The 15,323-nt window shown below is 38.2% G+C and overlaps 1 long non-coding RNA gene across 1 annotated transcript in view; it reads right to left on the bottom strand.

The window, feature by feature from the left end:
- The window catches only part of LOC112662715 (uncharacterized), a 630,650-nt gene that overhangs the window by 450,609 nt on the left and 164,718 nt on the right, over positions 1-15,323 (bottom strand). The window lies entirely within an intron of this gene.

Below are 15,323 nucleotides of genomic sequence, written 5' to 3'. Positions count from 1 at the left end.
CTACTTCTTTTACCATTCTCACAAACATTGTATTAAAACCATTACCTGTAATTCTAAGAAATATGAACTTAGTAATAAAATAAATTAAAATTTTATGGTAAGTGTTGATAGTCATCTTAACATTAAGAGAGAGTGGTCAGAATTCTCAGAAAAGATCTAATACCATTGGTCATGTTTTAATCCTCCAGATGGTTAGTTCAAACGTTTATGTTTGTTTGTTTATTTTATTCTATTTACTTATGTATTTATTTATTTAGAGAGAGAGAGAGTGAGGAAGAGTAGGGGAGGGGCAAAGGGAGAAGGAGAAAGAATTCCAAGCAGACTCCATGCTGAGTGCAGAGCCCAATTCGGGCCTCAATCCCAGGACCCTGAGATCACGACCTGAGCTGAAATCAAGAGTTGAACACTAACCCTCTGAGCTACCCAGGGCCCAGTTCACATGTTTTACAACATATATTTTTTCTATGTCTCTTTATATGTTTACATGATTAAAAAATACAAAGTGGTAACAATAAAACAGTAGAAAAATTCTCTGTAGATAGATTTTTTATGACCGAAAGTTACCTTAAATGTTGTCTAAATACCTTGTACTTGAAACCGGTACTCGAAACAATTAAAACATAAAATAACTGTAACTAATAGTTACCATTTATTGAACAACTACTGTGTCCAACACAATGCTAGATGCTCCACACACTTCAGAGTCTGAGAAACCTTCCAGGTTCTGTTAGAAACTCCATTTTACAGATCCAAAGATGTTAAAGAGCTTGTTCAGAGTCACAGCTAGTAAATAGTTAAGCCAAATTTTAAACCCATCTATTTTCTTCTATAAATATAAATGAAAGCAGTAATATAATACATAAACTGTTTGGTGTTTGTGTGTCAGAAGCAACGTGAAGTGTTATGGTAAATACACTTAAAATCTACTTGTGAGTATATCATCTTTTTTAATGAAAAGAGGACAAACTGTAACTTTGCTTTCATTGCTTCATTTCTACTTTCTCCAGGGTATTTGAGAGCAGAGATCAATCATTTCTATGTATGTTTATATGCTTGCACCTGACACATACTACGAGTTTTTATAACCGGGACAGGTTATGAATTGTGACCTGTGAATTTGGAAACATTGCTACACTACTCCCTAAGGTATTGCTAATAATTCAAACATAGTCTAAGTGTTAAGGGGTAAATAAATGAAGAAAAAATTATTTAAAACTTTCCCAGTGTTCAAAGGTTCAAAGTATAAACATGAATACTTTCTTTGGTTACCAGTTCTTAGTATCTCTTTCAGACACACCCTACAAGATGATCAAACTGCTAGATTGGCAACCCATATTTTTGGGTTACATTTGCAATTGTGGCACAGAAGGAGGTTAAATTTAATCAAATATTTAGTTTAGCAATTTGGATGGCTTAGCCACATCTTGATCCATGCATTAGGTAAGGTGTAGCTTCAGGGCACTTCTACTGGCTCGGTCAGTAGAGTATGGGACCCTTGATCTTGGGTTGGGTTGGAAGTTTCACACACACACACACACACACACACACAAAAGATAAGGTGTCACTTCTTCCTTGAAAAGCAAATTTACTCTAACACCCGTCCCAATTACCCTTTTATGGAATGGGACACATGTGGCTGACATGTGACCTTTTAACCTCTCGGGCACTTCCATACCTGGAGCATTTTTCTCAAAAATGTGCAGCCCACACTGTTTGCTTGCACTCTCCTCTGTTATCCCATTGTTTGTTTTGCACATATTGCTGTATTTGCCCTGAACACAGCTAAAACTCCAGTGCGAGCATGACCTCTTGTCTGACACATAAACAGCATCTGAGAAGGGGATCCTCAAAAGTGCTGCTTAGTGTGTAGACTTGAAGTGAGAGTGTTATTTTCATTATTAGTCAATGGAACCTGACTTGCCAATACACATCTGTAAGGTGCACAGCCATGCTCACTTTATCCCAGCCCTATTTCTGTGGATTCTTTTCCATTAGAGATGGTTCCGAAATCAGGCATTACCTTGTTAGTGGAGGGTGGTCAAACAGAGGCTGGTTTGCTAGAATGCTGAGGAAGGAATTTTCATTTTGAGTTAGAGGTTGAACTAAATCCCGAGATTCTATAATTCTGTAAGGAGGGTAGGGAAGAAAATATTTATGGCACTTATATGATTCTAAAACGGACTGCTTTGGTAAAGGTTTATAAAATAGCCATGAAGTAGAACTATACAAAATTTTCTAAGCAAACGGTTTCCTGGCAGTGTTAATTAGCACCTTTCATCTGCTCAGCTTCTGTGATGAACTTGGGTTTCCACGTCCTGTTAAAGGGCTACTCTGGACCTTTCTCAGTATAGCCAGATTTCTGGTAAAGGTTGAATGGAGTTCCGCATATATCTAATCACTCGCTCGTGTCTTAATTGTTGACTTGTACGTATGACTTTTCTTTATGCTCATGTCTCATGACAGCCCTCTCTCTACTCCCCATGACTTAAGGCTGACTGCAACAAAATCCATTTCCTAAGTGTTCTCTATTGTTAGGCAGAAGATTTTACCCACCTGAGAACTCAGTTTCTCCATTTGAAAATTAGGATAATATGTGAGATCTAGCTTTGGAAAATCAAAGCAGGGATATTTTTTTAAGTCTGGCAGAAAGACTTGTTCCCCTAATTCTGAATCTCGTACATCCTACAAGGCAGAGGCAGCAGTATGACTGCATGGGGGGCTGTGGTCCTTAACTCACTGGGTGCGTTGGATAAGCCACCGCATTCCTTTTGGTTCAGGTTTTCTGTTCCTCAAGGGAAGGAGTCCAATAGAATTGACCTCAAAGGTCGCTTCTGATGCTCTTATGTTCTGAGGATCTACTGCCCACCCCCGCCCCCCACCCCCGAGGTCAATTTGTAAAGGAAACATGTGAACAATGTCATCATTATTATTGTTATCCTGTTTTTCTTTTTTGTTTGTTTGTTTGTTTAGGGGTTTTGTGGGGGGGGGGGTTGTATATTTTTTTTATTGGAGTTTGATTTGCCAACATATAGTGAACACCCAGTGCTCATCCTGTCAAGTGCCCCCCTCAGTGCCCGTTATTCTGTTTTTCAAAAAGAAATCTCATGGCTTAGGCGGATAAAGATGTCTAGATAAGTATTAATAATTTCTATTCCAAAATGGCTGTGCCTCTTTCATCAGCCCTAACCTGGTGCATGGAAACCTTTCGAGCTGGTGGCAGCCAAATGCTCATTTGATTCCCTTACTCTTGAAAGAGCTACTGCCCATCTATTTTTAAATGAAATAAAACTAATTTCATTTTGAGAATCCTTTGGAACATTTCATGACATTTGTTGAGATAATTGGGGACATCCTGGAGTGTCACAAAACCAAGGTTGGGAATCAGTGTTCTAAGGACTGAAGAAGCAAATTAATTTTTCTTTCTGGTTTTCTTCAGATAGTTTTATGTGTGAAAACTCAACTTTCTAAGGCTTTCATTATGTGTTTTGGCTTTCTTTTCCTTGTTATCCTTTCTCTTCTTTATTTACTGTGTATAGACTCCTGCAGAGCTCATTAATGTATCTCTTTACCTAATTAGCTTTCTTCCAATGAAACAATGCCCTTCGTTCCAGGAATGTGCAGGTTTTTAGAGCCAGGAAGAAGGCTGTGACCTTCTGAACCATTCCGCTGTCAGGCTGAGCAAAGGTGACTCATGAAACACTTGTCGAGGTACAGGAAAAAACAGCTCAGCAAGACAGTGCCCTGTCTTAATAATAGGAAAAATACATTTTCAAAAAGTTGTGCTAGGTTTCTTTTGAAGATTCTGTTCATGGTTTTCAAGGTATCTGACCTAACCTGATTGAATTCTGGAATAAGCAGAGCTTCAGAAGAGGAAACCTGCATGGTGTCATGATGATGTGTTTATAGGCAAAGTCAAAACAGTTCTCAGGAAAAATTCAATGTAAATGTCTAGTTCAGGGTGGCCCATTTAAAACTTAAGTCTCATAAAATTTAAGTATGACTACCATGTGACTTTTTAATCTGCCATCTATTTACCTGAAAATGACAATTTCTTTGCTACTTAGTTTCTCAACAATGTCTTACTCTAACTTTCATATTTATATAAATTCAAACATTCATTCATTCATTCACATACTCGCCCCACTAGCACTGAATAGACACTACTGTAAATAGAACTCTTTTACAAAATGCTTTTCCATTTCCCCAGCTCAGTTACTTGAAAGAAGTCATTTAACCACTCTGGGCTCCCGTTTCCTCATCTGTGAAAATATGGAATTAGACAAGATCTCTTTCTTCAATTTCACTCTAAATTTCTAAACAAGCTCTCATTTCATGACATGGACATTTAAATCATCATATATTAGTCATCCATGCAAACAAATATAATGTTAGCTCTTTATAAGCAACTCTCCCAGATTATTAACTATCAACTCAACCAGCTTGATGTGGATCTGACTGTAAAAATTTTTCCAGAGAAAGGGTCTAAGTGTCCTAGAAGCCCACAAACTTGATCATCAGATTTCTTTAGTTTTATTTGCTTATCATTTTAAGATTGCTGGCATTGAGCATTTAAGATTGGTACTTAATACTTCTATCGCCTCAGTTGAAATCAGACTGATGACCAGACTGGAAACAGATGGTGGCAGAGGCAGCAGCTTGTCCCCAGAGTCCACTCTCTTGCTTTTCTCTCTAATAACAGAAGACCTGAGTTTCAGATGGGTACTTGACTGACTGCCCAACTGAAGACTACAACATTTCCAGACTTCTCTGCAGTGCGGTACCACTGGGGGCTGCATTTGAGCCAATGGGATGAGAGTTGAAGTGATGTGTGCAACTCTGGGTCATCTCTTCAAAGATGAAGACACTTGCCATGCATTTTCTCTCTCATCCTTGTTGCTGCCTGGGGAGTAATGACAAGTCAAACAACTTTGGAAACAGGCATTAAAGATGCCAAAGATCTACCGACTGAGCCAGCTAGGTGCCCCTTTGTTATTATATTCTTATGCCCATAAGTAAACAGAGGTTTTGCAGCCAGGCAAATGTGAATTCAAACTGTAGTTTTACCACTGACTAGCAACGATGTTGGGCAAGTCAGTGAGCCACCGAGCTTCAGTTTGCTCATCTATAAAAGGGGAATGATAATGGATGTTTCCTTACAGAGGTGTTGCAAAAATCAAAATAATATATAAGTTCAAGTGGTGCTTCGTACATACTGAGGTCTCTTTAAATAAGAAAGTGTTGCTCATATTGTCCTTCCTTGTCTGGTAGCTTGGCATTGTTGCTACCATCGATTCAGCTGCCATCTTGCTGGCACTTGACTTTCTAAGTGGGCTGAGGGAGCCTATCTGTGTAGATCTTTCTGCAGAATGCCCCACTAGAGCAACATAAGCTCCTCACCCTCCATGTGCAACCAACTCACACCAAAGGCAGATTCCTGGCTCCCTTGTGTTTGCACCACTTGCACGCTCTCACAGACATTCAGGAAGAGGTTTGGGTAGGGTAACTGGTACAACTTGGTAAAATTATCTGAATGGGTCAAGTTCCTATTGCAGTCTCATTTGCAAATACGGAGCCTCAGCCTCTGGGCCCCTCACTTACATGCTTTCTTCTCCTGATCCTTCTTTGGGAATTATTTTTCAAATGATACTTAGACAGCTCTCCAAACGCCTGCCTCAAAGGACCCTCATCTTTTTGATGCACTTTTGCTTCTGCATATTATGGCGCTCTCATTTAGAAATGGAAGAATTTTAAATGTATGTCATGAAACATCTGAATCCTCTTACGTACTTTCTAGTTACCCTTGAAATATTTTTGTGCAGGTTAAACAGACTGCAAGATTTCATCAGAATCAGAACCTGCTTTGTGCTGAATTCAGAGGGTTTCAACAAGGATGATCTCTTCAGGAATCCAAAGTGGGAAGCTGAAACAAAGGACTGTGCTTTCCATATTGTCAAATTTGCCCAAATATAACCTCTCTTCATTCAAACTCAAATAAACCTTAATTAAAGCAAAAGAAAAAGTTGAACAGGTTGTAAACACATCCTGATCTGTGCATTCAAAGCTCTTCTACGTCGTTACAGGATGGGATTTCCGATTATAGGAGGATGCATGCCTCCTATGGGCCAGACAAGACACAGAGCTGAGGGCTTTACATGAGCTAATCCTTAAATTTAATACACCCATTGTAAAGGCAAAGTAAGTGAGGCCCAGAGCACAAGGTCACACAGACAGTGAGGGGCTGAGTAAAGATTCAAACCCAGGCTGCAGGTCTTTAAAGCCTCTGTTCTCGCCAATATTCCTTACTCCTTCTCAGACTGGAAGCATAACTGGGATTAGACAGCTCCACTTTGATATAAAACTATATCTCATATCCCAGAATTAACTTAGGTAGAAACCAACCACATTTTTCCTTTGTCGTACTGGAAACTTATGGCTTTGGCAGATACCATGATGTAGAAGCAAAAATAAAAGGAGAGATTTTTGTGAGTGAAGCAGGTTTCTTTTCTTTTTTTTTTTTACAGATACAATGAGGAAAAGAAGCTTAATGTAATTTAGTACAAGTTCAGATTATTTAAAAATGTATCTTTCTGTGTTAATGTGCATACCCCAGATATGCAAGAGGTGTCAGTTTCCCTTAATGAACAGAGGGTAGAGGTAGTAAGTTTGTCAATTTAATTCCTCTTCTATACCCCAAAGATTTCAGTCAATAGTTCCTCAAACTCTGTCTTCAAAGAAACGCTGGGCTTTAGAGGAATATTTCTGTCTGGCAGTACAGACCTAGTGAGCCCCTTGCCCCTTCTTCATGCCTAGGAAGCATCCCCGTGCCCCCAGCTCAGTCGACACATCCTTACTCACAGCCCCAGAGCAGACAGTGTGCAATTTAGGGCAATTATTTACTAATGTCTCTTGCCCTCCCCCTCACGGACCCCCAAATTCCCCCTGTACCCAACTCTTTTGCCCATTTACATTTTTCAGCTAAAGTAGTTGACAAAACCTAAAAGTGAGCCAAGTTCACTTGACATGGAGGCCACACCAGGTCACCATAAGCAGGAGGGCAAGACCCACCAACAGGACCACAGGAAACACTCAGCCCAAAGAGAATGGATGCCAACAGGTCAATGGGGCAGAAGAGACACATGGATGGGGGCTGCAAGTCTCCAGTCTGTCATCACAGGCTCTGTGTCCTACAACTGAGCAGTACGGGCAAGAGCAGTAAAAAGACTGTCTTGTCATTTGGGTGTTAAAAACAACCGCAAAACTTATTATACATTTTTTTAAATTTTTTACTTATTTATGATAGTCACAGAGAGAGAGAGAGAAGCAGAGACACAGGCAGAGGGAGAAGCAGGCTCCATGCACCGGGAGCCCGATGTGGGACTCGATCCCGGGTCCCCAGGATCGCGCCCTGGGCCAAAGGCAGGCGCCAAACCGCTGCGCCACCCAGGGTTCCCTATACATTTTTTGGGGAAAAGTCCTAGTTAGCGTATACCTTTAGAAACAGTTTTTAATGAACTTTATTAAAGTAGTTAACATCTTGGGACATCTGTGTGGCTCAGTGGTTGAGCATCTGCCTTTAGCTCAAGTCGTGATCCCCAGGGTCTTGGGGTTGAGGCCTGCATTGGGCTCTCCACGGGGAGCCTGCTTCACCCTCGGCCTGTGTCTCTGCCTCTGTCTCTTTGTCTCTCATGAATAAATAAATAAAATCTTTAAAAAAAATAGTTAATGTCTATAACATCCCTACTAGAAAAAGAGGAACTATAGATTTAGAAGATTGACTGTTAATATAGTAAAAACATTGTTACAGTCATATGCAGATTATAACCATTTTATCACAAGCTATCTTACCCAAACAGAAGTCACTAGCATTTTATACTGAATAATTATCACCTTTAACAATGGCACTGGTTTGATATGTACAGTGTTGTACTCTTCTCAAAGCACTTTTCCATAAGTAATGTCTATTAAACGCTTTGGGATCTACTATGTGTGGGGTACATCCTTAGTGTTTTCTATCAGTTATTTCATTGGGTACCCTAACTTTGTGAACAAGATGGGAAAACTGAGGTTCAGGTGACTCTCTCAATATCATAAAATCAGTAACTGGCAGGTTAGGGTGCCCTTCTTCTCTTCAATTCTTGTGCCCTCAGTGCTAATGATCTACCATAGCTAAGTCACACTGAACAGAATTGGAACATTTTTAATTATCATTTATCAACAATATCTACAATCTTCTCTTTGTCATAAAAAGAAGACCAAGATGTTGCATATTTTTATATATACTGCATACTTTCCAAGCCCTGACCACGGGCTGCCAAGTCTTAGTGCTAGATGAACTCTGATTTTTTTGTTGATGGTCCTATCTTATATATGATATTATTGTGTAGGGTCCATTCACCTATGGCATTGTTGATAGAATGAACTAATTGTAGATTGATGTGTCTTCTTTCTGACCAAGATTAGATGTGGTCCTAGGTAAGCTTAAAGCCCAGAGCTTTGCTCTAAAAGCCCAGAGGACAAGGTTCATTCTTCCTTTGGATAATGGGGAAACTTCTTGGAGCAAGTGGATTTGAACTGGAGTTTGACAAAAAAAAAAAAAAAAAAAAAAAAGACAGTTGTGAGTAAGAAAGCACACTCCTGAGTGAAGATATGAGTAAAGATAATAGTTAAACAAATCAACTGCAAGATATCTGATTTAAATATTTCAATTGTCAAACCAGTTCTTTTAGGTATCTATTTTCATCTGTAAGATATAGTACCTATCATAAGTAAAACAAATAAAAAATTAAAAGGACTTTGAGGGCTTTATTTATGTAGTTGATTGGTATTACCCAAGCAATTCCTTCTATGCATTGCTACTTGAAATTAATGTTATAAAACATTTGATTTAATTATATAGTTTCTATAGGGTTATCTCTAATATAGAGAATATTGTAGAAAGATAAAAATAAGTAGATTTCACTCTTTGCTAAGTATCAATTGTGGATGATTTAGGCAAGATGTTCTGCAGAGTTTTACATACTAAATCTTATTCTATTCTCATCGGCATCTTTATAATCTCCATCTCTAGCGAAGGGCATTGGCTACACATGCATGCACACAACACCCTCCTACTTCCTCAAAATAATTTATTTGATTTTGGTATTGTTTACATGTTCATATTTCTCATATAAAGTCAGCTTCTTTAAGATGACACTATTGAATAAACGGTTTATATTTTCTACATAAAGCTTTCTTTATAAAGCACTGTATGGTCTGCTTCGATTTGAAACTGAGGCATGGGAAGCAAACACTGATACAATAACCACAAATCTGGCCCGTATATCAGAGAACCACAACTGCCTTATCCCTCTTCTTGCCTTGTTAATTCCTAAGCCTCTTCCTCATCATTTCATGCCACTGACATTTTATCTTACCTCCTAGATCCAGTCTTCGAATTGTCACTGGAGTTGTATTCCCTGAATTATGTCATAGTTCTTCCTCCAGAACTCTTTAGGTCCCTATCATTTGTGAAATAAAGTCCATCTCTCTTGTTTGCATAGAGGGAGCACTCCATAAATAAGCCTCCAATGCCTGACATACCACACTTCTCACCCATTCCCTAGCGTGCCCCCAGTTCTTCTGCCAAACACATCTTTTGTGCCAACCAGGAAGAGCCTCGCTCTTAATCAGGAATACTCTTCCTTGCCTTGTTTGGAAGAGATTTTTTCCTTACTCTATTCTGAATAGAATAATCCCATTACTTCTGAAAGATAAGATCAATAGTCACTAACCGAGGAGACTTTATTAAGAGGGGAACTGCTTGGTCTAAATTGGCCAAGACATACTGCTCTTTGGCATTCTCCTTACCTTCCTTCCCTACTTCCTAGTGACTCTTGATGTTTTATTTTTTGTTTGTTTGCTTTATTCTAGCTCATATTATAGTGAGTTGTTTAATTATCTCTCTCTCAACTAAATTGTAAGTGCCTTGAAGATAAAGATCATGTCTTACTCATTTTTCCATATCTATCTACAGCTGCAGTTTACTTTGCATTTTGGCCAAAGACTGAGAATTTAATGCTTTCACATTAATAAATACCAAAGTCTAAATTTAACAACTGGAAAACTACTTCTAGATAAACTACTTCTAGCATAGTACCCACAGAACAAACATCCAATGTTTGTTGATTGGAATGTTCACTGAATTACACATTTATAGAGTGAATCATTAAGAGAGAACATTCTTTATTCCTTCCTAGTTTAGCTATACCACAAGCTGAGGAAAACCAAAAAACAACACAAAAAACCTATCTCTTCCTTTGTTTCTTTAATATTATTCTTTGCTAACTATAAACTCATGAAAAAGAGTTTCCTGCCTTCAAGAAACTCACATTGTTTTTACGTAGACGATTTCATTAATCTTCAAAGAAATACATATCATTAAGTCAAGTTTTCATGTAGAGATTGGAAAATTTGTGCCCTGGTGCCCCAACTCTTTGAGCTTCTGAAAGATTATATTGCCCAATATATCTACAGAAATCCTCTAAAAGTCACTCTAGGTGATAATGAATAACAATTTACATTTGCGAGTTTACTATTTATAAGTTATTTTCATACATAGTAGTTTATAATCCTCACAGAAAACATGTGAGTTAGGTTTTAATTTCATTTTCAGCTAAATAAATTCACGACGTTAAATGCCCTGCCCAAGGTCATACAGCTAAATTAAGTATGGAACCCATGTCTTTTGACTTCAAATCCAGGGTTCTCCAGAGTACCATGCAGAACTAGAACAAGAACTGGTCTCCTGCACACTTAGGAAAAAAACAAAAACAAAACAGGGTCTGCACAACAATGCCAGTTGAAAAATATAATGAGACTTTTGAGATAATGCTGGCTCCCCTTATAAGGGTTTTTGAGATGGAGTAAAGTCTTGAGCAATGGAGTGGATCATTCATGTAGGAAAAAGAACCAGCACAAGAAAGCAATACAGAAGCATCCAAGAGGCCAATACAGATCCAGCAACTCCAAGGAGGTGATTAGGAACAAAACCCCAAATAATGACCTGCTCTAAAACATGCTGTACATGGAGGAAAGTCTGGACCATGACCCAATCTCAAGGAAGATTGTCATTGGACCACAGAAAGTCTCAGTATTCTCAGCACTTTGCATGGTGCCTCGCATTGGCAGTATGGAAGGTAACTTATAAGTGTAGGATTCAACCAGTATAATTGAAATGAGTACAGGGATGCTATGTATGGGCAGGTCTCAAAATTTCTATCATTTTAGCCCAGAGAGGCACATGGACAAAATCTACAAATCACAAATAGTATGATTAATGTAAACATGTTAACAAAATCCTGAAAATAATAAAACAAAAAGGAATCTTTTAGAAGATGAATATAATCTTTAGTAAGATGAATACAGGCTCTGGTAAGAAGTCTTCTCTGAATAATTTCAGGTGTTATTTATGTCATTATAGCAAAATGTTTCAAAAGGTGACCCAAACCAGTGAATCACAGGGCTAAATGGTTCCTAACAGAAATTGCACAGAATCAAACCTTTCAGATATGTTTACTACTTCATTCAGAAAATATTTATTGAGTATGTACTATGTCTCAGACCTATTCAATATGCTAGCAATGCCATAGCGAACACAAATTATAATTCTCAGTCCTTGGAGCTTGCAGTCTGGTTGACATGTATAAGAATGATGGGCTTATTGATAAGTCCTTTTGGCCCTGGCTAGACCTTAGTTCTGATCTTCAATTGCAGTTTCTATATGTCTTGCTTTTCCCTCTCCTGCTAATTTGGAACAAAAAAGCAGGGAGCAATTGAGCTGTGGGTGTTGAATGGGGGGATTTAGCACTAAACAAGCAATTATCAACTATTCACAATGGCACAGGAAGACAACAGAAAGACCTGAGGCCCTTGCAAGAGCTAAGGTGGAACTTCAGATTAGATGTTGTCAACTGCTGTCTTTTTCAAGCTCTCTAATACAATCTGAATTCCAAACATATTTATTAAGTAGGTACTATGGTAAAAAATGTGGTACAACAATTAATAAATATCTGTGCCTTTTGTTGTATATGTATTATATACGAAGCCCTGCCTTAAGTACCTTATGTTCATTATTGCAGTTAATCCTCAAAACAACTCAACAAGATAGTTTTTTATTGTTATCACAGTCTTGATGATGTGGAAACTAAAGCTCTGGGTGGTTCTTTAATCCAAGGTAAACCTTACACAGAGTAAGGTAGGTAAGTAAATGCTGAAGTCAGGATTTAAAACTAGTTTTGTCTGATTCCAGAGTCTATGTTAATTAGATGCAGTATTGTCTCTAAGTCCCTGCCTTCAGTGATCTTAGTCTTCTAGGAGAGAAAGATGAATTAAAATGCCATTTTCAGATTAGTGATAACTGCTGTTGAGTAGAGTAGGAATTGGGTTACTATGGGGATACATAGAGAATCATTAAATCCAGATGTGAAGGTCAGAGGAGGCAACATTTAAGCCAAACCCTGAAGGATGTGCAGACATTAACCTCCTAAAGAAAAGAAGGAAGGATGATCCAAGGAGAGGAACAGTATGTGCAAAAAAACACGGAGCGGGTCTGGGGAACTTCAGGTAGTAAAGATATGATCATCAGTGACCATCCAGCCACCATGTGCCATAGGTTACAAAATGGCTACAAACAAATATGTCACCTCTGCTGGGATACACCCTGAGGGTACTTGAGGACTCTATTCATGCTTATGAAATCTGATATAAGTTTGGTGGGAAACTCTACTTCTTACACCGAATCACTGCACAGAAGCAGTGGAGTCCTGGTTACCCCAGGGTAGTACAACGTGGGAGGGGAGTATGCTGACACATGACCAGTGCAGGTTCAGCTGTGGTCATTCTGCTGTCTGTAACTGCCTAACAGGTGGTGATTGGCTATTCCTTCTTTGTAACCAGATGCCGTTGAAATTCTTACTTTGGTTATACATCAAAGCATGCATTTGAATGATGAGAGAGAGGCTGAGTAACCAAAAAGAGCCAGTTCTACCCTGGCTTGCCAAAACATGCAAAATATCAAGTAGGGCAAGCAAAGCCTTTGGATTTGAGGTAAAACTATGAAGGAAATGAAGTCAAGTCTTTACACTCCACCCTAAGTGTCTCTCCTGTGGCATCCTTCCCGGGACCATCAGTTTAGAACCTGCATTAGTTTTAAAGTAATGTGGACTTGGTGTCATTGATCGGTATAGCTTTATGCATTCATTACTCCATCTTATAGAGAGAAATGAAAAGGCTTCAGAAACACCGAGACCTGGATTCCAGCCTTGGCCCTAGGACTTACTAGCTGTGTGGCCTTGGGCAAGTTGCTTATCCTGATCCTTAGAATAAGGATAATAATGCAGACTTTCAATGACAGACTTGGGGATTAAAGATATAATGTATGTAAAGCACCTAGTCTGCCCCTCTGTAGGCATTCAACAAATGGTAATTATTATTATGATTGTATTGACATTTAAAGGAGAGCTTTTCGGTGACTTAACTCAAATTTTGACTAATGGTGGGAGTTTGGGGCGATTGGAGAGAGATATTTTTTCTGAGTATTGATTATTTTCAGAAGCACATGATAGTTTAAATTTACCAAAGATTCTTCCAGTTAAAGGAATCCTATAGTTAAATAACTATATTTCTGAGATAAGCAATCTGCATCCACTATCTGATCAGTATCAGTACGTTTATTGGTACAATAAAAATAATACTGAAGGTGAGACTCCCAGGAAAAACACAGCCCATGATTCTTTCAGAATAAGTAGTTCTGGCAGTTAATCATGTTTTATAACACCCTGAAGCTTTATTGCTCCAGATCAGCCAAGTACTCTAGAACTGTAGTGCAAAAAACCAAGCTCACCAATTGGTAGGTAAGAAGGTATGTTTCCACTCTTCTTCTAAAATTGAATAGGCTAGATATTCGTGTTTGATTTATTCACTTATATATCAGGGCTAAAGCAGAGCATTCAAGAGAGGAGCAACTGTGGAAAAACCTTTCAGCTTAGAATCAGAAGACTTGAGTTTTAATTCTGACTCTGCATCAGCTAGTTAGTAGAAGTTGGGCATAAAAAAGTAAAGCAGGCATTTGTTACTTTCTCACTGGGATGGAACACGGGGATTCCCCGGGCGCTTCAACTCTTAGAAATGAAGTGTGATGAACTGTATTCTCTCAACATCCTCGTTCATTTATGGCTACATTTATGGTTAGGTAGCTCTGGAAGTTTAATTAAAATTTTTAGGCTTATTCATAAAACCCAGTAGTTATTTGGCACTCCCTTTTAAAATCTAAAAAACTATGGTGCTTTAGTTCTCAAATGTTAAATGCAATAATAATCTAACTATTCCCTTTTGTTAAATTTTAGGTTATAGAAAATATTATGGGGGGTTGCTATCTTAACCTTCTAAATTTAGAACCCTAGATTATTAACAGAAGATCTAACAGCTGCCAACAAGGGTGTACTTTCAATCTGTCTTAAAGGAATCTTGCTCAATTATGGAATTCTGAAAACAAAAGCATACTTTACACAAAAATAAATTTTCTAAGGGTCATATAAGAATTTCGTTCATTAGATGAATGTAAGGGCTTCATTTGAGGAAACATAAATCACTTACCTTGTTTTAAACCATCCACGTTTCCCCTAATGGTGTTTACTATGTCTGAAAGGCATTTATTTAAAATAAGTAGAGTAACTTGTACTTGATTAAACTGCCTATCTCTTTAGGAATTTCAATTTTGCATATAGAGCTGAAGAGAGCATCAATTAAAGATATAGCTAGGCTGAGTCAGGTGCTCATCAGAGGAGATGGGATTAAAGATCAGTTAAAAAATGTAAACCCCCAAGTATGCAAAACCTAAATGCAATAATATAATGAAAGCACAAAATCAAACCAATTGAGATAAAAATGAAGCACTTACCTAGTATGATCACCTGAAAAGCATGACAAATTCCTGCAAATTGCAGGAATTCATATTGCAAAGTACTCAGCAATACTTCTGTGTAGTTCTATAGAAAGCCCAGAAAATCCTGCAATATCTTGCAAAGTGCTCCACAGGTATCCAATACTTTTGAACTGATATCATTCTACCTTCCTCAGTGGGTCCAAATCATATAACCACTGGTCTTCAAGTGATGAAAAGGTAAACCCTGGAGAAATGGAGAGTTGGTTTTCAGTTTTGAGGATGGGCTAAAGATCAAAAATCTACTACTCAGAGGTACCCTGGATACCAAAAAATACAAATAAAAAAAAATGCTCCTTTGATTATTTTTTTTAAGTATTTGCTTCTAAAAAGGACAGAGTCCCCC

The sequence above is a fragment of the Canis lupus genome, chromosome 34 (genome assembly GCF_003254725.2).
Source record: "Canis lupus dingo isolate Sandy chromosome 34, ASM325472v2, whole genome shotgun sequence".
In the NCBI taxonomy this organism is placed as follows: domain Eukaryota; kingdom Metazoa; phylum Chordata; class Mammalia; order Carnivora; family Canidae; genus Canis; species Canis lupus.
This window is presented reverse-complemented; position numbering and strand designations above follow the sequence as displayed.